Genomic DNA, 23,939 nt, shown 5'->3' on the forward strand with positions numbered 1-23,939 from the left:
TCTTGAGAGTACTTTGACACACTGTTAAGTTGTGGCTTTTTTTTTCTTTTATTTAATGACAGCTTTGCAGGGTTCATTTATGTTAGCTAAGTAGCAATGTGCCCACTAGTGTGTTAGCCAGGCTTTCCTGCACTGGCAAAACAGGGATGCAAACAGCTCTGCTACAGTGCTTATGGTACACCCTGACCAGAGTTTTCATCCCTGTGGTTTTATTTTGTACTATTGTACTTGGGAATATGGCTACATATCAATCATGTCAAGATTCCTGAAGACTTTGTATCTTGTCTGTCTTTTTCAGCTGCAAAGCAGAACAGCATCATTATATACTGCCCTCCTACATAGGTCAGGTGATTCAACTTCAGGAAACATCTGAAATCTATCGATCACATTGCTGAGCTGTCCAATATTGTTTTATGATTAAAGAAGAATAAAAATTGCTCCTGAGAAGTCAGATTCCTGTATCAAATGACCTTCAAAAAGATCCTGGTGACATGCAGTCATAGAGAAGAGAGAGATAGTTAATTTTTCCTTGCAGGTGCACCTCATCCTTTGGCATGAGTTGAACAATATCCACTCAGTCAAAGACTCCTGAGCTCATTTTCAAAGGTTATGGACATTTTTTTAGTTCCCTCTTGCTTGTTCTATCCTAGTGTCACAATCATCAAACAGCTCTGGCACAAGTAGAAAGCAAGAGCCAAGGGGATTCCTCTCCCCTGTGTCTCTAATTCATGTAGATTAATGGATGCCCTTTACCTTTTGATTTGTACCCTGAAGAGACACCTTGGAGTTTGCTCAGTATTAGCTGAGGAACACTTGCCTATTGTCCTGTTCTTCTATATTGTATGATATGCCTTACATTTCCTTCTTTCAGTGAATGAAGTAGAACTTGGTCGCTTACTGCCTGTGAAGTCTTTCAGCAGTAAGTCACTGATTCCTTCCTTAGATTCTGATATGTGCTGCTGTTTCTGATCATGGTTTTGCAGGAATCAAGCTTTTTTTTTTTTTTTTTCTTTTTTTAATTGACTGTTCTGGAGACTGAGAATCCCTTAATAACAATTGCGTTTATAGGCAGTAGCTGAGTCAGCTGAAATACCAGACAATAACTGGAGAGAATTTGTATTTAAAGAAAAAGTCCAATTATTGTGAGCCAGAAAATATTTTTTCTTCTTTCTCCTGAAGTACTGTACATGTTCTCATTATAAGTCTATCACTGAGAGGATCTAAATTTACTCTTTCCTGGTTTTTGAGAAATACACAGCAAGACATCAACTATTGGTGGGTACGAAAGCTCTGAAATGAGGGAAGAGACAGAAGCTTACAAAAGAAAATTCCGTGTCTGTATTTACTTGTTTGCAATAGCAGTGTGCAGTGTCCTGGGGGTGCACTGGCAGAGCTGAGCACAGAAAGTGCCCGGTGCTGGGGGCAGGCTGGCTTTGAGTCAGCACACATTTGCTACTCCGACTGTGCCATCACCTTCACATTGGGAATGCGGTCACGGCTGCCCAGGGCAAAGCCCAGCACCCCATGAGTGTGACAGGGGCTGTGCATGGCAGGAACCAGGGCCTTGCACACATCCTTTTCTTCCACATGGCCTCTGTGAAGAGCCGTAACACCGGCGTGTGCCAGCTTTCGCTTTGAGAATCCTTTCTTCTGCCGCGGTGGTGCGAGGGCAGACCTGCATTTACACAGAAACCTCTGTGACCAGCAGGCCCCAACTTTTATAATGGAAGTGCATGCAGACAATAAAAAGGAGTTCTGCTTTTATGCTTTTGTGTAACCTAGGCTTTACTCCTCAAAGGCCTCCTCCTGCCGATAAGAACAAAGCCCTATACGCAAATGGCTATTTCTACCACCTTCCCCAGAGGTGACATCTCTGTCTGCTCCTGGCTCAGGATGCATGGGCTGCTGAGAACACATCATCAGCACAACTAGTGCAAGAGCCTCCTCGACCTGTTAAGCTGATTACCTGCTTGGGAGGACATGGTCATGGGTAAGCTCTTCAGAGGAGAGATTCTGAGTGTCAAACTTTTTCTTCTTTTTGGTAATGGTTTAATCTAACTGAACAGCTGTAATTATTACAGATTTTGCAAACATCACTATATTTTTTTGAACTTATGGCAAATTGCACATTTTTCTTTTTCATTTTTTTATTTTTTCATTTTGATTTTTTCCCTTTACTTCCTTTTTCTTTTTCTTTCTTTTTGTTTTTCTTTCTCCTTTGGTTCTTTTTTTTCTTTCCTTTTATTTTCTTTTTTCTTTTATCCTTTTTCTCTGTTTTTCTTCCTTTTTTTTCCTTTTCTTTGGAGGAAAGCTGATTATGTTCTTCTTACTCTCAAGTTACATTAGGACAGTGGCACTAAATTCAACGCCCTTCTTTTTCCTTCTTTCAGGCAATTGGCTCCAAAATTGGCTCAAAATCTTTTGTTTTACAGATTCTAGGGCCTTATTGTTTATTCTGCTTTAACTCTGGTGGTATAAGAGCTCCCTTTCCCAAAAATGTGGACATTGAGATAAAGGTCCTACACAAGTTTTGAATGTATCTCCAGTAGCATTTCTAACTACAGGTGAATCCTGTATTAAGTAGTTTGTGGTGGTAGCAGCAGAAAGGCCTAAGGGATGGGGCAAGGATATCAAGGTTGTAACTGTCCTGTTGGGATTTTACCAGCAGAGCCACCTCAAGTATAAGATGTGAAAGTCATGGTGATATAGCGTGCTTCACCTCGAGCAATTCCAGCAAAATGCAGTACTCAAGGCTGTTGCAGCTCCAAGCATTGTACAGTGACAGGTTTGATGTGCTGCAGAAATACCACCATCCATGAGGACACCATAAGTTGTTCCTGAGAGCACAGCGATGCTTACCTGAAATATCAGTGATGATAACCTCAGCCACAGCATGAAGTTAATGAGAGAATGTGAAGTCGGAGATGGAGAAATACTGACATCAATTTATAACTGAAGTTGGATCCAAATACAGAAGTTATTCCTGTATATTCCTATACATCTGGAAATACCAATCACATTACAATTATAAATAAATGAAATATAAATAAATTAAAGAAGTCTCTGTTGTCAATGGCACAGGTGCAGACGGAGAAATATTTATAACTGATTTACTTTCTTCCCCATGAGGGAATTGGCAGATTTAACTGCATTCAGATTGGAGAAATTGTGCTGGGTTTAGTCCATTATAACTAAAGAGCCCGTTATACTAATGTAGATGAAGATTTGAAGTTAAGTCATGCTGAGGGACAGCACATTATTTATATTCTCTCTGTAGTTAACAGAAAACATACACAGATATGAAAACCTCTGCATTAATAATTTCCATTAATTTACTGTGTCAAGTGCAGAATAGAAAGTCATTATATTTCCACTGTACATCACTCTAGTGTAAAAAGTTCATAAACCATTAGGATAATGATTTCTACCATTACTTGTCAGTAATGTGTGAAAAGATTTTGTTATCATCCATTTACATTAATTTCAACATGCATGCATTTTGTCAGAAATGCAGACTTTTTGAAGTGATTGCTTCCCATTGATTAATGTAGCCAGAAGTTTCCTGATTTGCCAAATGTCACGGAACACTTTATTAATGGTGCCTGTTATGCATATAAAGCTTTGCATCAGAAGAGGTTTCATCTATAAATTAGTAAAGCTTAGAAATATTCAGTCAAACAAGAAAATATTTCTAGTGTGGTTGTTGTGCTGGGGACTCACTCCTAATGCATACCAGTAGTGATCCTTTGCCTTGGGATGAGGGAAAAGTGTGACTCTTAGAGGCTGAGTTTATGTAGTCTCTAAAGTAAAGAACCATTTGGATATAGTGAGCCATCTGTATGCAATGCAATTTTGAAATGCTGTTCATCTTTTTCTGAGAAGGAACAAGCTCTGCCTCACTTACAACCATTCAGGACTGGATGTCAAAATCCACAGGTAAACTTTAGTCCAGTTATAAGGAGATGATGTTCACATAGCTCACCATCTTCTCCCTTTAAAATAGGACCTCTCTGACAAAACTGGTTTTGCTGGGAATTCTTGATTCTTCAACACTAAAATTTTTCAAGGGAATAAGAAGGGATTCCCAGAAAGAACAAGGCACATATCTTTGGATAAGAAATAACCCTACACTAGAACAAGGACCAGGGATTTAAGTTTTCAGGATTTGACTTATCAATTCAAATCAGTCACACAAACCTCTGCCATCAGCTGTGTTGTGACAGTGTCGACTCAGGTCTTCCTGCAGCAGTTCTGTTTTTTAGAGTTAGAATGGTGTCTGAGACTCAATGGTGAATAGTTAGAATCGTGACTGATTCCAGCTATTCTCCCATAAGTGGAGGCCCTCATTGCCAGTTATTGAGGCCTCTTTTTCATCCAAGTTTGAAATGTTTTCTTTCTCCCCTGAGAAAGGGAGGATATTTTAAACCTTTGATTGGAAGCAGTAAAAACATTTTCTGTTTACTCAATAGAGTGATTTAAAAGGAGCAATGTGTGCCTATACTCCTTTTGTTTTCTCTTTCTATGAACATTCAAGTGAAAAGGATTTTGTCCTCCATGTTTGTATAAAAACAATTTTAGCAATTTATTTTAAAGTGCCCTTGGAAACCAAATACTATATTTTGCCAAGGTAAGCACTGTTGCTCAAGGAGCTTGAATATGCACTCATCTGGGTAATAGGAACAACATCATGTGACTAATAAAATCAATGTCTGCTAAGTAATGTGGTTCAAACTGGAAATGTTTTTGATCACTCCAGGGGCGTGTTTTTCTCCTGACTGGAGAATAAAATAAAAGTAGTCTAACAGCAGATATTTTCCTATGGAAAAAGTTAATTTTTATAAAGCAGGATATTAATAGATCTGAGTAGCTCACCATGAAGACAGCATCTCTGATTTGATGCCATCTTAACTTTGACAAAGTAACATTAGCCCTTGCCTTCATATAAAGTGTTCAATTAAGCCAATTTCTGCCCTTAGTCCTGACACAGCTTGTTGTTAAAATGCACTTTGAGTATTGAAATGCAGACTAACCTGTCATTAGACATAGCTGGGAAGAGATCTGGCATAATTATATACTTTCTTATTGCTGAAGTGATTGCTCAGTATTAGCCCTGCAAATTGCTGGCAAACCATGAGGCATTGGGGCACTGCAAATGTGGAAAGGGAGCCTGAAGGAGTAACACTGGTAGACTGAAAAAGTTCAAAAGCTTCTTCAAAGTCAGGTGAGGGTATTTCATACCCAGGCTTAGATGTGCAATGTGGCTGAAGAAGAGGCATCCCTGACCTGTACCAAAGTAAGGCAGAGAAAAAAAGTTAACAGCTTTGATTCACTGAGAATCATCTGGAAATATTTTTTTCTTCAGAATATGTTTTTTTTTTTTTTTTTTTCTACTCGTCCCTTCTGCTAGTAAAATACACTCATTTCAGTCCAGTTTCTCCATTTAAGGACTGTAGTTTTTATTCCCATGAAAGCAGATGGAGGGAAAATCTCCAGTGTGTAGAAAATAAAACAAGCTGTCCAATTAAATCACCACACTGATTCCTAATTCCACTGTGGCCTGTCTAAGAAGGCCATTAGGAACAAAAAACCTCTCTGAGGAACATTTTTCTGGCATTTCACACTCATGAGGAAGGTATCTGCAGGCAGCCAGGCATGCAGAGTGCCTGGAAAAGGGGGAGACGCTTAGGAAACCGAAGTTCTGCAGCACTCTGCAGCATTTCCTTGCAATGGTAAGGAAAAGTAGAAATTATTAAATGGAGCAAGCAATCCCAATCAGGAACTGCTGTGATTAGGGTGAGAACCTCTTTGGTGCCTATCATTTACACAGGGCTGTGGGGTGCCCAGCAGGCAGGCAAGGCAGATGTGGGGCACAGGCAACTAAGGGGCAAAGGCAGAGAGCCATGGGGTGTAGGCAGGCTCTCCATAGTAGGCTAATGAAACACTCCTTTGTAACTGCATTGAAGGGGGAAAAATAGTATTTATTTACCTTACTACAAGGCTGCAGTAAATGTCTTCAATACATAACATTACACAGGCAATTAATAGACAAACATTTCTGTATCTAGAAATGTGGTGGAATTCAAGTTAATCCCTACTGGTACAGAGCAATAGCACTAATCTTATTAAACTTCATATCCAAAGGCAGTAGGTTTGCTATAGAGCTTTCATATCCACCAGTGAAATTTCAGGCAGTTACAGTTTTTAATTTTAAGGTAAACACTGATAGATCCATCATTTGGAAATAGCCAGTTCCAAACTGAAAATGGAGAAACAAAATACTGTGGATGAAATGTGGTGCCTGTGTGCTGCCTTCTATCACCACATAGCAGGACACTGTTTCAGAATCTATGAGTCTTGGCAGCAAAAAGGAAGATTATGGAGGAACACATTTGTTTTACAGAGAAATGCACTCCAGAGCTGTGTACAGAGTAGGAGGCCAAGCTAGTGAATTTCTGCACCAAAATCAACAAATAAGCTGATTGACAGTGTTTGTTGATAACAACCACAGTCTTTCTGTTACACCCAGCCAAAGCAATCAAAACTCAGTAACCATGAAGGGACCGTATGAGTAAGATCTACAGTTAATGGATGAACAACTGCAGCCATTCAAGCTTAAAGAGAGCTTGCTCACCAGAATTTGAATGTTCTTTCTGCTCCTGGTAGCAATAGAAGTGGTTTCATCCTGCAGCATAAGAGATAACCCTCAGGATATCTGGTAGAGAGTGAATACTATTCCTAGGGCTGTTTTACTGTGTTTCAGCTTGTTTTCTTGGCAGCATTGCAGAGTTTAATTCTGTGAGTCATGAATAGGATTCATACTAGCCAAACTGACCTTTGAAATTGGGAATAGGCAAATACATGAGAAGAAATTCAAGCTCTAACAAATAAGCTGATAAAATGAATGAATTATATTTATAGATCCTGCCAGTGTATTAAGAGGTCAGTTTGACAGCCCTGGAGGTCCAAATGTGATAGATTCCATTCTCTCCTGCATACCTGAGCAGCCATTCATACATATTTAGTAACAAGGTGCATTATCACTATTTTGGCTCTTCATGCAAATGGCTCTCCAATAAATCTCTATGTAGAATGCATTGTGTGGTACAGAAAACTACGTATTTGTGGGTCTGAGTGTTCATGAAATTCCTGAAAACATTAACAAGACCAGTCAAAACAAAGAGGGGGAGAGATGAATCAGATTATGGCATATGTCTAAAACCTTAACAAAGGGCTGGACAAGGACCTGTTTTGAGCAGGCAGCAACACCCTTTTCAGCAGTTCTTGACAACGAACACATCCCTGGGTCTGTGCAAACAAATGGGAGGAACCCAATTGAGCAGATGTGGCAGTGAGTGGTATAGGTTCAGGACATGACCACCAGCATAGGGTGAAGTAAACTTCCACCAAAAGAGCACTAGAGTCACTAGTTTTAAAGTTCTTATCATTTAGTGACTGTAGGCAGTTTCAGCAACATGGTTTGAAAGACCTACACCCTAACTCAGGTTTATTTTGTGTAAAATTGTATATACTTCTGGAGTTCTCCAGAAGTGCTGGTGGAAATTTAAATCATCTCTTAGCTTGACTATTTTTCTAATCAATGGATCCTTGACATGAGTTGAGAACCTGACCTGCCATGATCCTAGAGCCCATAGCTCCATGTAGAGTAACAGAGTGTTCTTCCAAGAACTCCAGGCATAATCTGTGCCATCAGTGGGTTTGCAAACTCAGTTTTTAGTTAGGCTTTTAGAAAGATTGGCACATGCAGTTTGTATACTTCTTAAATTGTGGCCTCACTCCATAGTTGTATTTGATTTCTGTATATGAGCCCTTAAAGCATTTTGGAATTTCTCGCTAAAAGAGAAAAGCAATTTAATATAAAAATCTGTTTCCTATTTCTAATTCCTAACAGCAAGGTAAATAAGAAGTGTTGAGAATTACATGTGATTGGAAGATTTGAGGTTTCCTTAGAGCCATTTCAGTGGTATTTTGAACCTTCCTAGCAAAACAATATAATTTCCTTTCTTCACATTCCTAACTTACCAACATGTTTACATTTTCAGCAGAACATTTCCATTCTTGGCTGTGCTGAAAGGTGATACTCTGTTTACTGGATATAACACTGAGCAAAATCCCTTCAACCTTTTAAATTACTTCAGGCTGAAAAGTATAATCCATTATCCAAATATTCTCCCAGTGTTTTTCTAGTAGAATAATATAGCACAACTAGTTGAAGATAAAAGCTTGACCTGTATATAGCAATTGCCAAGGATTTCTTTGGCTGGAGATGAAGGAAGAAGGTTTAAAATAAGACTACCTCTCTGTGTGCTCAGTGAGTCTTTTGCTTAGATTGTAGCATTGTGCAAAACACCATTTGCATCCCTCTCTATAAAAATTTCCTCTGACTGTGTGGATAAGAGGCTGGTACTGAGACCACCATGCTCAAATTGCCATTAGCAATGAATAAACACTATGAAGATGTAAATCCAGAGTCCTTTAATATATTTTAAAGGAAAAGGAAACAAACTCTATTCCCCAAAACAAACAAACAAACAAAATCCCCCATTACTTTGATACAATGTGAATTTAAACATTAATATGTATATTCATAGAAACACAGCATGTGTGTGTGTGCATGTACACATACCCAGACATGCACAAGCACACCCTTCCTCTATTTAAAAAAAAAAAAAAAAAAAGAAGTAATAATTGTAAATCCTTCGGCACTCTGGTCTCCATTATTCTTCATATTAAATTGACTGTCTTTCATTGTGAGGTTACAAGCCATGTGCACAGATAATTAGTCTCCATGCAAATATTGGTTAGTCAAAGAGGGGACATTGCTTATTTCCTGGAAGATATGAACTTTACTGCACTATTGGAGTCATTTAAATGGTATCCTCTTATTATGAAGAACTTATGTATAACTCATTATTCATTTTTTTCTTTTAAATAAAAATAATTAAACATACACCCCTTCATTTCTTTTTAGCTGCATTTTAAGCTGTGCAATGTAACATGATCACTTGAACTCAGCAGCATTTTTTGCTTTTGCCTAAACATTTTGTAGTAAATTAGAGAATCAAGAGATCATCCCATCTATCCTTTTACCCACAGTAGTCAACTGTACATTAGCTGACAGATGCCAATCTATTCTGGGAGGCTTCCCAGGAAATCTATCCCTGTGCACTGCTATATTTACCACTGGAAAGTTTTTTCCTGATATCTATGCCTAATCCCTTGTGTTGCAAGCTGCGTCTATTAATACACACTTTTACTCTTTTTCTACCCTCCATCTTTTTTCTTACAGAGTCCCTAAAAATGTATAGAGTGTTTCATCAGAACTTTTAAAATAGAAAGAAAATAAAATTGTACTTTCTTGCAGGTTTTGGTCCTGTTGATACAGTGCAATAAGCTTTTTTTTTTTTTTGGACAGCAGACTGATATTATTCACTCAAACAAAACATATACCCAGGTTCTTTTCTGAAAAATTCCTATCTGTCCAGAAGTTCACCAGGCGTATTCATGCAAGTCAGTGCTTCTGCCGGGTTTAGAAACTTCTACGTGTCCTTAAGACCATGGACTCATTTTGTGTTCTTTCTTCCCTTTCTCTCTTTCCATGTTGGTACCCCGTAGATTTAGGAATCATTATCCTTTCCATCATCCAGCTCATTAACAATAACATGGAAAGGTGGTGGACACAAGATGAATCCTTACAGAACACTGTATTGGTGCCATTAGTAACTCCCCTGAATATAGTTCAGCAAATTTTGTACTCAGAGTCTTATTTGCAACTTTATCTGCTCCTAATGGTTTTGAACCTATGTCTCAACCTGCTGGTTAGCTTCTGTGGGTGTACAGCATGGACCCCAGTCTAAAACTGGGATTGGAATCTCCTCCAAGAGACCACCAGTACTACTACTGTGGCTGTATGAATTAATCAGAGAGTCATTAAGGTTGGAAAAGCCCCCTAAAAACATCAAGTCCACCTTTTGATGCCAGCCATCGATTCTGCAGTCCAGTTGATGCAGATAGTGACTGGGGGACTGTCACCAGCTACCCTTTCTGAATTAACACTTACAGATCCATCACAAGAAGAGGCCAAGTAAAAGTAGTTTTCATGGAAGTCTGAGGTTTAGTCAAGGAGTTTTAATCCAGCTTTTGTCAGTATCCCAAGGTCCTGCAGTTACAATTTTGCATGTGTGTATCTACATCTCTCAATTAAGGTGATGTGAAACCTGCCTCCTCTCCTCTGTCTCCTCCACTTCTGGGAAGAAGAGCACAGATAGATAAGGTCTCAAAAGACCCACACTTTGTGAAGGGAGAGACACCACTGGGATTTCTACCTGCTCACAGCTGGAGAACATAATCTCAACCCACCATATACACAGAAACACTTCACAGATGTGAAGGACGCAGAGGTTTGTGTGCTCCCTTGCTTGTTTAAAAAAAACATAGTAGAGTGGTTCTGTTTATTTTTTCATGGCAGAGCTGCATTAAAGTTCATGTACTCCCTGAAGATCAGAAAGACTTGCTTGAATCTGGAGCGCTCTGGGTCTTCTCTTGTGTGCCCAGGACATGTAATCAGGCTTAACAGAACACAAAGGGTCACAGACTGAGCAAAGACTGCAAGTCTCTTGGTCTATCAATCTCTAGTCATGGCCACCTGTGAGACTGACCTCTCCGAAACCAAATCCTCCCTGTACTCACAGGGAGCTTACACAGCTTTCTTCGCTCCTCACTTCCTCAAAGTTTTACAACATACTCATGGAGGATTGGGATGCAGATCCTCTCCTAAGCGGTTTTCCAGCTTGGAAACACCTCATTTGCACTCTCAGGGGTAGGGCTACTTACAACCTGTATTCACTGGAGGAAGACTGATGTGTCCTTGCCCTATATCTGTCACTGTTTAGCCTCCAGTTGGGCAGACAGGTACATAGGGTTCATTCAGGACAATCTTAGTATAGTCTAATGCCACTAACAGTTGTTTTTTTTTTTGTGTTTTTTGGTTTTTGTTGTTGTTGGTTTTTTTTTTGTTTTTTTTTGTTTTTGTTTTTTTTTTTTTTGCAAAGGCAGCCTGACTGTGAGATTATCTAGAGTCTGGATAGCTGGATATTATTCTTCCTGCCTTCTGTCTTGTAATTCCCAACAGTAATCTCTTATCTAAATATTATACAATGAAAAAACAGGAGATTGGCGTTGGTAAAATGAATAACAAGTTATTGAGAGTAATTATTCTGCAATTTATCTGTAGTCCACAGCCTCACTTCATCTGATGTTTATTTTTTCTGATCCAACATTTTGCTCATTTGTTTTTTTACTTGAGTAAAAACATCCTTAATGACTTTTTCTTGTCAAGAAAAAGAAAGTTCTTTAGCAGAAAAAGAAAGGCTGAACAGAGAACAGCTTTCACTGGCATATTTGTTTTGACCGCTTCTTACTTTATAACATATGTGGGAATAATATGTAAAGCAATACCACTAATGATAGGATCTCCTACAGTAGCAAGGTAGGCAAGTTCTATGATACACAGGAAAAATAAATAGACAATGCACTGTAAAATAGCAATTTGCCACAATGTGTCAGGGTAAGCTCCATAAAACAGCTGGGAGAAATCTAGCAGCTGTTAATGGGCACTGATGATACACTGGGACATGAAGCTCAATAGGAAAAGAGCTGTGGAGTGAAACAGCTGAAATTCCTAATGTAGACACCATGACCAAGGAGATGAAGCAGAGCAACAAAAAATGAGGAAAGATATTAAATCTGAGGAAAAAAGAATATCTGAGCTTAAATTATTGCAGCATGCAGTGAGATTTTGCTGCTCTGGATAACAGAATGTCTTGTTGCAGTGACTTCATTACGGTGGCAAACACATAGCAGCCCAGTGCTACTTAAGGACATGTTTGAATCATCTCAGGCTATTTAGTTTAGATTTGAAGCACCTGTCTTGAAACCAGGAAATTCAAAATAATGCCATCACAATAGAGCTCCAGGTATGTAGTCAAGAAAACTAAAGTGGAAATGAAGACACAATACATTCAGTACTGGGAACATGAAACCAATTTCCTGAAAAATAAAAACATACAAAAACAAGCACCCCATATAAATCTACTACCTCTATTTCTATTTTCTGTTCCACAGAGTCTTATATTTCATTCACAAGCATAACCTCTGAGCATTTTTCCATATTTCCTAAGCAACATGTCTACGATCTTTGATCTAATTCTTTTGTTCTTCTGCAGAGAAGCATGGACAGTGGTGTCTCTTCTTTATGTTTGGTTTCAAAAGGACTTTTGATTCATTTTTTACATGCAAGCTACTATAAAATTCCTAGGGGAGAATGAAAGTGCTATGATTCATGATTGTTGGTAGTTCATTGGAAAACCTATTTAGATAAGCTTCTGAAAAAGTTTTGTTCATTGAGGAACACCCACATCCACACACACACACCCTCCCCCAAAACCACTAAGAATTCCTGTTGGATATTTTATAAAGCTGCATTAATAAAAGCCTTATACTTTTGGGGTCAGGTGGGTATTTCCTACACCCATTGCCTGGGAATGAAGGGAAAAAAATGCAGAATTTTGTGAAGATTTGAATGTGAAGGGATTTTGTAGTGTAGCAGTGGCCATTTTCTCCCTTATGCCTGATACTTCTTGTGCTTTTCTTCTCAGGTTGCTGCTACCTCAGGCCTAAAGACAGAGATCGTGACACTGCAGTGAAGAGCTCGAATTTTCCTTAAAGTAGACTCATTTAGCTTGTCTCTATTTGCTAATCTTCTTTTGCAGCCATACTAGGCAATCAGAGGAGTAGTGAGAGAGTGGGGAAGGTGCAAATGGGAAATGAGAATAACCAGGTGCTTGAGGCTCTCTGACCAGCTGTACAAAACCAGCATTTCCAACCCAAGAATCAAGGAGGAAGAGGTGGGCCTGGGATGTGTTTGGAATCTGGAATGAGAAGTAGCTGCTGTTGCCAAGTGTTTAGATGGAGAAGGGCGTGTTCTGGGGAGTTTGTGTGCTGAAATCACTTGAGCTCCCCAGCTCACAAATGCTAAAACAAGGACTCTCTCAGCTGTTCAATCCAGCTGTCTTCTAGAGCTGGATAGCTACAAACCTCATGATCTTCTCCATCCTGCAGCATGCCATGAAGATGAGCAGGCTTGCCAAGCTTTACCTCACCATTTATGTTGCATGTACCCTGCTTCCCCAGCCACATTGCCTTGTTTTAGAGAGCTGGCAGCAAATGGAAAATCTATGTAGGATCCGTACATGTTTTTACAGCTTCCTAGTCACAAATATGACAATGTGTAATAAAGTTCTCATAAGGACTAATCCTTGCTGTGACAATATGCAGTAGCCAACTTGGGTTCTGCAGTTGCCACTGCTGTCATTAATTTCTCCCTGAAAGGTGGGTCCTCTGAGGGTACTATAGGAACACCTGTTTCATCAGGGCCGAGGGATGCACTCAAGCACCTATCAAACACATGTAAGGGAAGGCTGATGTGGAAAGTTATGTGTGCTCTAAAGGGAAGAGTCTAAACTCAATGATAAACAGTGCTGCACAAGGCCTGTTCCGACCTCATTTTCATATTTACACTTAGTATTTAGCCATAAAATACTGCAGCTTACAAGTGGTCGTGTTGGCACCATTTTGGAGTCCTGGCCTTAATAGTTTATGCAATAGGCATTAAAGTTAACCATGAAAGTATTTTTAAAGAAGCAAACATTCATGTGCTATAAAGCACATGATGGAGGACCTAATCAGATGGAATGCATTTTTCTTATGATGTGCAAGTCTAACCTAGTATTGCAAGTTTTAAAATCTAGAATTCCTCAATCAGAAAGTTTACTGTGGGCCCACAATGCCTTTCTGCGTTTCTATTCCCAGCTAAAGGGTGTAATTATTCCTTTGTAATTTTCACAACTAAAAATGAACATTGCCGTGAGCTCACACAGATAGAAAAGCTCTTTAAAACCCTTGCCTCAGCTTTGCAGACTGCTCCTGTTGTTATCAGCAAGTTTCACACAGCTTTTGTCATCACACTTTTCTGTCTGTCATCAAAGAAAGTGTAATTTTTGGTTCTTTTATTCAGCAACTAGCTCAAGAAAGGAGTCAGATGGTATATATGCATTTCTGTAAATCCAGGTTTCTATGTCCTCATCACCTGCACTGACACCCAAAGGGACACCTTTACCAGTATAGAGTAGTTCACTGTGAATCAAAATCAAGCCCACCTGGAATGGAAACAGGATTTAATGTCAATACCTGCCGAGCAGTAAATGGATGTGACATATTTGCAGCACTTGATTATAAGGAGAGCAAGAGAAATGCACCCTTTCCTTCAGATTTGTGAGGGCACTGATCCTTACTCTGCAGTGTGAGGATCTTTGTGTCTTAAAAGCTTTTTAGAAGTAAGAATGCCAGAAAAATTATTTTGCACATTTAATCCAGTCCTATCAACTAGGAATTTTAGTTTGAAAATGTAGGCCAGGTCTTAGAAATGTAGATCAGAGGTCTTCTGCATTTTAAATAATTAATTTTCTATCTGTTTACTTTCCACAGTCGTTGTGAAGTGGTCTTTATGAAGCATCACAGATAGAACCTTTCTGTTTGCTAGAATAGAGGTGATTTACATGCCAGTATAGAGAGTGAGGAGGGCCAGAGAAAGCAAAATGAGTCTTTGACACCTCAGAAGTGATGGCAGGCATGTGATGAGTGGCACGTCACATAATAAATCCCAAGGAACACCTGTTAGCATCGTAAATTGAGTGGAAGAGCTACGTGTTGGGCTGAGCCGGTGCATAATTGGAACCCTGGAATGTATTTGTGCAGCCTGCAGCAGGAGTCCAGAAATACGTGGACTTGGCAAAAACCATCAGTAGCGTCAAATAATTATGAAATACTTGAAAGCCCCAGGTAAATAACCTCTTCAGAATTGGCAGGCGTCAATGGGTCATTCTGTTCTTTCTTTCTTTATATGGTGAGCTGTTGTAAATCCTCAGTGGAAAATCCAGTGAGGCAGACAAGGGACAATGCAATCAGCAATCCAAGCAATAAGAACAAAAAGAAGAATGGCACTTACAAATTTTCCTATAAACACCACAGTCCTTTCCAATTCCAATCTGATAGAAAGCATTTAGCTGAGTAGCTTGGCTGAGTGAAGTGGAGTTTTTACAAGTGTAACACAAAGGACCAATACATTTGATTTGGTGGACGTGTAAGCTATAACAATAATATTCAGCAAATTCAATTCCTTAATCATTATGACCATAAGAACCAAGTGTTTGTAATGTTCTCAGTACATGCAGTGAGTAATTACATCGGATTTTAATAAGACTTGCTGTGAATTGTTGACCAATGATTCACTATGGGGGAAAAATTAATTAAATTTTAATGTGAAAAGTTATCGTTAATTAAAAGCTGTATGAAAAATAGCCATAAAATGTAGTTAAGGTGTACAGATTGAAATTACTAAAAAGGCATATAAAGAAAGGAATAAGACGTTTTTGAACTGGATTTTACCCTACAGGTTTTATGCCTAAAAAGTCCAATCCATGTGCAAATTCTCTTCTCCAGCCATGAAAAATCTGCCTCAGGAAGATGAGCACCCTGTGATAGATGATAGTTTGCACCTATGGCTGTAGAGATAGAAATGGGCTGTGGGATCAATAGGTGGGTTGGAAAGACATTTACTGTCACACACTCTGTATGCTGATCTCTGCAGGGTTTACAAAGAAAAAGACTGTGATAGCTAAGCAACCAGTGCAGGAACACTGGCAAATGGAAATAGCCTTGGGGTGCATTGCACTCTAAGCCCCCACCAGATATGCCGCTGACTTCATCTATGTTTCCAACCCCTAGACTTTGCTTTCCAGTCCCTACAACGTCCTTTATACAGAGCCCTTTAAAAAACACTCCAGTTATGCAGAAGCTGGAGAGAAAATGACAGAAAGAAACTTGGGCACAAATCCCAAAAGTGACTTAAGTATATTTTATGGTTCTCAATGAAAAATTTTGATCCTCAGGGTTGCAGCTGTGTTGCTGCCCAGCTGCACTGTACTTGGTCTACTGCAGGGTCCCCCCAAATCAGGACCTGCTTTTGAGCATGACCAGAATACAAAGAAGATGTGGTTAAGAGATGGTAAGTCCCGAACCCAGTTCATTAATAACTCTAATTAGGATAATGTTTTCTTCATTTTCTGAGAAGCTTGGACAGAGCCTGGTACATTTTTGTAACAGCTACTTCACCAAAATTAATGAAATGAAAAAACATGGCTTTTCTCCTTTTTTTTTTTTTTTTTTGGTTGTTGTTGTTGTTGTTTTGTTTTTTGGTTGGTTTTTTTTTTTTAGGCAGGGGATTTTGTGCAGGAAGTTTGAGCTGATTGGGAGGCTTTTGCTTTCCTACACGTTGTGCTGTCACTCTAGGCAGTGTTGTGGGCCATGCTGAGAGGACCAAGCATTGAAGTTAAATAACGCAACACCAGCACGGTGGAAATGAAGTCCTCTTTTACCTCCAAACCTTTGTGTTTTCCTCCACAACAAACCTTTCAAGAATCAGCAGGGTCCCAAATTGTTTGTGTGGGTGGCACATTGTGACTCCTTTTACAGATTTATTTTTCCTTTTACAGTCGAGAGATTCATGTATTTTAAGTTACTTCATCCTACATGTCTCATTCAGATCATTATAATGAAATCAGCAAGGTTAAATCACGCATTACAAAGTGCTTTTCCTTAATCATTAATTTATCCAAAGGACAGACAAGTGAGCTATTGTTCTGGGTAATCCAATGCCCATTTTCCCCTCAAGTATTAGGATTTATTTATTCACAAATGAGAAGCTTCTACTATCTCATTTTGATGGCATTTGTGCAAATGAAAATTTAAAGTCTTCCCCATTATATAGTAAATTCCTACAAAAACAGCTTCTTAAATTCTCAAATATATGCATCTGTATAGTCAGCTTTAAAAAAATCTCAGTTCAGTGGTCTGAAATATATTGGAATATAATACATTACAGGTGGTGCAAATACTTTACAGTAAAATATTATTCACTTAATTCTATCAGGGGGTCAGTGACCAAAAGAGGAAATATAACTGCAGACTAACTACTGAGATTCAGTTTTCCAAGCAAAAATGAGCTTGAATTTCTTCCCAATGCTCAATATTTCTTAAAGGGCAAATAAATAATTAGAATTAAATCCCAGTTTTAATTTAGCTTTGTGAATTCTCTACTGCAGTCCTAAAAGAAACCCATGTGGAGCTTTTAAGAGATGTTTGCAGAAACCTGTACCTCTTGATTGCTGAAAGTATCTCTAAATATTAAATCAATAGACACATATGTATGACCTTTCAAAGAGCAGTTTGTATGTCATTCTCAGTAGCCCCATGAAAATGTTCCAGTTAAAATGTCAACAGCGGGATCGCTTTTAGCATCAAAGGTTATTCTTGCTACACAGTTCTATGAAGATGCTGACCCAAGCCACACATGCATAGCTGCACCAACAAATTATAACATTAACCAAATGTAACAATTTATTTTATCATTATGTTGTTGCCTAAATCACATCCTTGTGTGACTACTAATAAGCACGGCTGAAAAACAGAATTAGTGGAGAGGTTATCTCACAAAGAAAGATCATGACTGCCTTCATGCAGCTCAAAATGTAGAGCATGACCTTTGATAGCAAGGAAACAGTTGAAGGCAAATTATTTCTAATACTATAATTCCCTCAAATATAATAAAAAATCCAAAAAAGGCATTTGCACAAAAATTAATGGCTGATCCCTGATCAGTTTACACTGGCCTACAGCTATGCAATTGCACCTGACTTACTCATGGGAGCAATTGCAGTGCCAAAGGTTTTTTTTTTGTGTTGCTTTGACATTAGTGCTTTGTTCCTGAGTTGAGCATTACCTGGAACCAAATTCTTTCTTATTTTGCCTGATTCTATACAATTAATTCAAGCCATGTGTAGCTGTTCTCCACTGGCAATGAACTGTCAGACACCGCGCCCATTTTGTGACAATTCTGCATTTGAATGTAATCATACTTCTTAGTCTGACAAGTACCTAAATATCTAGAGTCTACTCACTTGTCCTGTGCCGATAATCAATAATTCATTCTCTGAATAACTCCATAAAAATGGCAAGGACGATGAATATTTTTTTCTCTCTCAGTTTAAAATAAAATCCATATTAGTTTCATCAACTGGCAATTATTAGTATACCTCACTTAACCAAGAATTGATTTGATTCTGACAAGTTTTTAATGTCTTTAAATTGTGGTAAATAATTGCTATCCATATTCAGCAGATTAGTGTACCACCATAAGATGATCTTGCTTTAATGGGAGACATAGCTGTGAAACCTTGAAGAATATCAGGTAAAATCTTCAGCCATCTCTTTTGCTTGAACACTTGTGCTGGACAGTTTAGGCTTTAGGTTCCGACAAAATATATATGAAATATCTCATCTCTATTTCTATTTTTATTTCCTAATAACCTGGAAATTATTGTATAAATCCCACCTTTTAGAATCCTTCACAGGTTTGGCATACTGATTAATAATTCAGGAGTTTGGAAGGATGGCCTGTCTGTGACATTAGCTGGTCATAAAATTGTTACATTTTATCCTATGGATATGGCTGTATTACATATACCTCATATGCATAATTTGACTTCTGTGGCAGATATTTAGCTCAGCTATTTAAACTTTGTTTAGTGCCTTGCCTCTGTAAAAGCCTGTGAAGCAAATTGGAAAATACTGATAATAAGAGCAGACTGAGGGACTGTGGGTAGGATAGGTTTTACCTGAATTGTAAATTTACTGTGGAATAATAAAGTAATATGGTTGAATTGAGAAGTATAGTCAGTATAAAGATCTCATGGGTTTTAGTTTCACTACTGTCTTCCATTTCTGGCTAATGTACAGCTGCATTTGGCTGTCCAGTGATTGACTTCTGAGTAAAGGATATTGAGCCTAAATGTTTGAGGTTAAGTACAAACTTTACAGTAGTTGACTGAGGGCTCTTAAATCAAATGAAGATTCCTATACCAAATGTGACCTTGCCTACCAATCTTTCCCAGGTCTTGTTCAAAGTCACTTGTCCCTTCCTGTTAGAAGAAAAGTGGTTTTCATTTCTAAATATCCCAGCAATAAATATATTGGAAAGAGCTAAGCTCATCGATAAAAGGTGAAAATCCTTGGAATGAGGAAACTACAACTTGTTAATGCTTTTCTTTTTATGGATGGCATTAACCTACCTAGACCTCAGGAAAGTAACAATGATTAAAAAAAAAAAAAATCCTGTTTCAAATTCACAAAACGCAGGTAGAGGAGTGCTGCATGGATTTAGTAATTTGTTTATTTAAAATGGCACTGCAGGCATGAATTTCAGCCATCCCACCAGAGTAAATTGTACTAAAGTGGGCTACAAGTGTTGTTAAGGCCCCAGACATAAGCCTCTTCCCAGCAGGATAGCTTACACAAGCTTTCTGGAAAAATGCCTGTATTCAACAACAAATCTAAATTCACATTGAGTAGTAAACCTTGTTATAGTCTGAAAAGAAGAACAAACAAAGCACATATTGTAAATATACCCCATACAGATACAGGAGCTCACATTAATCATGTAAGCTAGGACCTTTCTAATAAGTGACCTTTTCTAATAAGAAATGAGGCAACTAAAGCAGCCATTAAATTTCACAGTGGCCCTATTTAATGTCTGTGACATTCATCATCACACGATGTAAACGTCCTCAGCCTGTCGACATTTGCCAATCATCCTTCACTAAGAGGGAAATTGGTCTCAAGCTTTTAGAGCACAGCTTCCAAAATTCTGGCAATGCCAAGGCCATTCTAACTCCTTTTCAAGCCTAAAATGACAGAGAGCAGCTGTTTAGCCAGTAAGGTTAACAAACCTTGGAAAAGCAATAGTGCTACTATGTTTTTAGCACTTTTCAAAACACAAAAGTTGAAAATGACTGTCTGACACAGGCCTGCTGCTTTTGCAGGAGTCAAATGCAAAAAATTATTGTTAAGATATCTAAGCTTTGTCTTTCAAAAACGGTGTTTATGCTTGCAATTCTAATACATGAAGGGTTTTCAAGAAATGAAGGGTGATATATACTGAGATGTAGCCACTACTTTAAGTTTTGTGGTTAATTTCAAACTATGGACAGAGATGGTAATTAGAAATGCTAGAAATAAAGGTACCATAATTTGGTGTCCAGGGAATACATTCTCGTATTGAGCTCATGAACTCTCACTGTGACTTTGAAAACTTGGACATATACTACTTTGCCAAGACCATAGTGCTTTTTTTTTTTCTTTTTTTTTGCTACCTTTTAGGATTTTCAGGGCTTGAATTTAGCCTCAGGCCTTCTCAGCTTCACAGAAAAATGATGTTGAAACATCATTTTGAACAACATCATGTTGAAACAGCAGTTAGGATCCTGCAGATCAGGTAGGAGACTTGAAACCATCCATGGGTTTTCTTGTTTTCTTTTTTGCCTTGTTGGTTTGCTCAATTCTTAAATGATATCTCCTTCTTCTGGCTAAGAAGTCATCACTGCCCTCAGTGCCCTCCACAGCCCCAGCCACCTCCTGTTTCACAGCAGCATTGAGGAGCTGTTGTCAGGCCAGTTTTGAAGTTTTGCTTCACTGAGAAATCTGGGAGAGTGGGGAGATCTCATCCCTTTCAAAATACCTTTTTTCTATTCCTCTCTGAAAAGTCTGAGACTATTTGTTAGGGACTTCCTCTACCGCCTTCGCCAACAGCTCTCACCTGGAAAACATCTGTTGAATGCCACTTTTCCTAGTTTTGGTGAGCTTACATGTAATTCTGTGTCAGAAGATAATGTCCATTTATAGTGCCTTAAATGTCAAACATGAATGATATCCTAATTCACTGAAAAATGGGATTTGAGATGAAAGGGACTTGGCTCAAGGCAAAGAAATGAGAGCTGTAACTTCTTAAAAAGGGGACATCACTTTGATGAGAGGAAAGAGCTACATGAAAAGCCTCACTGGTGGACTGCTGCCATCCCTTGTTTAGGTTACAGCACTGGATTCAGCTACTCAGGCTTTCCTCCACTCTTGAGTGCTTATGACCAACACTGAAAGGAATGCCTGTGGATGGCAAGGAAATCCAGCTTTGGAGGGGAACCAAGTCTCTGTAATTCAAGTTTTGGGTTTTTTGTGATATGGATGATTGCAATCCTTTCTCCTTGGATGTACCAAAACAATCTCTGTGAAAGCTTAGTTAGTCTATGATGCAGCTGCACCTCTTCTAAACCAGACTGCTAAGACAGCTATCAGTCCAGTTGCCCTTTGCTTTTCTTGGAACTATATGCAGTTTTGCTTGTACTGAAAGTGTTTTGCTTCAGTTTTAAATCCTTGAAGGGAAAGGTCCTGGTTATGTCAGTGTCCACCTGTTTGCCTGTGGGTTGTGGTGGCAGTGACCAGCTACCAGATTGGATTCACTAGTTTTCAGTGTCTGTGGACAAAACTGAGTTTGTCTTTAAAGGCTGAAGTTCACCCTGGGAATGCTACAGGCAAGATGTAGCATTCATCTCTTTATGTCAGCTTCTTTAACAGATTGACAACATGTAAGCAATGGTTATAAATGAAAATTTCCACTTATTTCATAAAGGCAGTATGAAATAACAAGAAGGATTCAATAAGCTTCTAAATTTAGGTCAAGAGTAGACAGTTTGTGTGTTATGCTTGAGCAGCTCAAATACAGCCTATATGTCTTGTCCTGTGCCAAGCAACAAGCTGTTTTTGTCCAGGAGCTGCTGGAAAATTCAGACTTCCAGTCATGAGGGAGGCAAACTACTAATGATCACCAGGTCACCTGCATCATCCCACCCTTCCCATCCTTGGGGAGATACGAGATGGATCCTGGGAAGCCTGCACTGCAGGACTGCAAGGAGATGGCATGATTTTCTTGCCTGGGAACCACTGATGGTGCTTCCCTACGCTATTGCTTCTCAGCTTTAAGAATGACCACAGGGAGATGGTAAGAACCTGTCAACCCAGTGTTTATAAAAGTTTACAGAACCAGGATCTTCTGTCAAAAGGAGAGATTGACAGGGCCTTTGCATAGCTCTATATAATGTTTAATAGCATTTCCAATAGTGGTAATCACAATGGATTGAAATGAATGTGTGCAAATACTGACTACAGCCTGAAAAATTGATAATTAACTGACTGAAGTGTTTGTTTTTTTGCAAATCCAAAGAATTAAATTCAGATACCTTATTTTTATCTTTTTTTTTTTTTTTTTTTCTCCTATATAGTGTGCTTGCATTTTCCTCTGTGGTTCGGAAATCCCAGCTGTGCATCCTCTGTTCCTACTCCCCATGGGCAGGGATTTCACTGAGGAAAAGATGACATATGATCATCACTGTGGTTCCAGTTGGTTGTTGTAAAAGAAAGCAGCTGCCTCGCTCTAGCTAAAACGCTTCATTGCAAGACTTCTGAATAAAAGTATCTGAGTTCTGTACGACTTTTTTTTTTATAACAGAATCCCACTTGCTGGCAGAACATGCATCATAAGGACTTTTTTGTTAAAAGGTAGGAAAACATTTTCCAGACAGTTAACATTTTCCAGACCTCTGCTGTTTTGGGTGAAGAGTGACAAATAGCACTACACATCAAAAGACTATTTTCATTTCAGTTCCCATTCTTTCTGGCTTTTTTTTTTTTCCTCTTTCTCTCTGCTCAAAATAGAGATAAAAAACCATCACTGGCCAAAACATGGGACAACAGAGGAAGAAAGGCTATCAAACAAAGCCTTTATAAGGAGAGAGTTGCAGAGACTGGCTATAACTGCGGTAGAGAAAATACCACTCCTTATGAAAGATTCAGTCACTGTATCTATGCATTCCTCACTATATCAGCCACAATCCATGCCTGTCCTCGAGCACTGAGTGATGTAAAGTTGTCAAAAGCTCAGACTTTGAGCTTGACACAGAAAGCAAGTCCTATGTCCATATGCAGGGTCTGTCAGTGTTGTTTTGCACTATGAACATTGTTTTCAGCTTCTACCTAATTAGTCCGTAGAGGGATACTATTTCTATTCACAGAATTTTCTTGTTTTTGTAAAAAAAAATAGTGAGAATTCCCTGCATGTGAGTAATGGTAAATTTTGTCTTCTAGTCTATCCCAAAGGCACTTTTCTTTTAAATATTAATCTGCAGTGGTGTTGTTCTTTAGATCTTTCTGCAAGGGATTGCTAAATTTGAAATCAAGTTATTTAATATAATAGCAGAAAACTTCTTTAATTTGCTCCTTTGTTTTCTTTTTTTTTCAAAACATATTTTAAACATTTAGCACAATTTCTTCTTAGCACTTGGAGAAGCTCAGCTTAGCCATCAATTTCGTTGTAGAGAGACCATTTTTCTTCTGACAAGCTTGTGAGCATCCTAACCTATAATTCACCCAAATTTGTGAGACATTAATTCTCTCTGGCAGCTCAATCCATTAAAGACAGTAAAGAATTTGGATCAATTAATACATTCTTTTGACAGATGCAGTAATGAAATTGCTACTTCCATTCTATTTGCCCTTTGACGTACAAGCCCAGATCAATCCCAAGAAGTTATGAGGGACCATTTTTATGTCTGGTCTCCAGCAGTGACTCTCTATTCTCTGTGCATTTTTGAATTATGTCCCTGGGATTATTTACATAATATATATCACACTAGCATATTAATGCTTCCAGAATTGTTCCCAGTTTCTAGATGTAAAAATTTGCCATTTCACTCTTCTTGCATTTGAAATAGTACTAGCCTCAAGGCAGGGAGAGGTGCAAAGTAGAATTGTCTTCCTGCTCTTGGTGGAAATCGGAGTATAGTTGTCTGTAGTTCCTGAGGTGCAAGACTGTTACAGGGACAGTCTACTTGTGTCTGAGTAACCCAGGAATTCCCCTCATA

The sequence above is a fragment of the Lonchura striata genome, chromosome 1, assembly GCF_046129695.1.
Source record: "Lonchura striata isolate bLonStr1 chromosome 1, bLonStr1.mat, whole genome shotgun sequence".
NCBI lineage: Eukaryota > Metazoa > Chordata > Aves > Passeriformes > Estrildidae > Lonchura > Lonchura striata.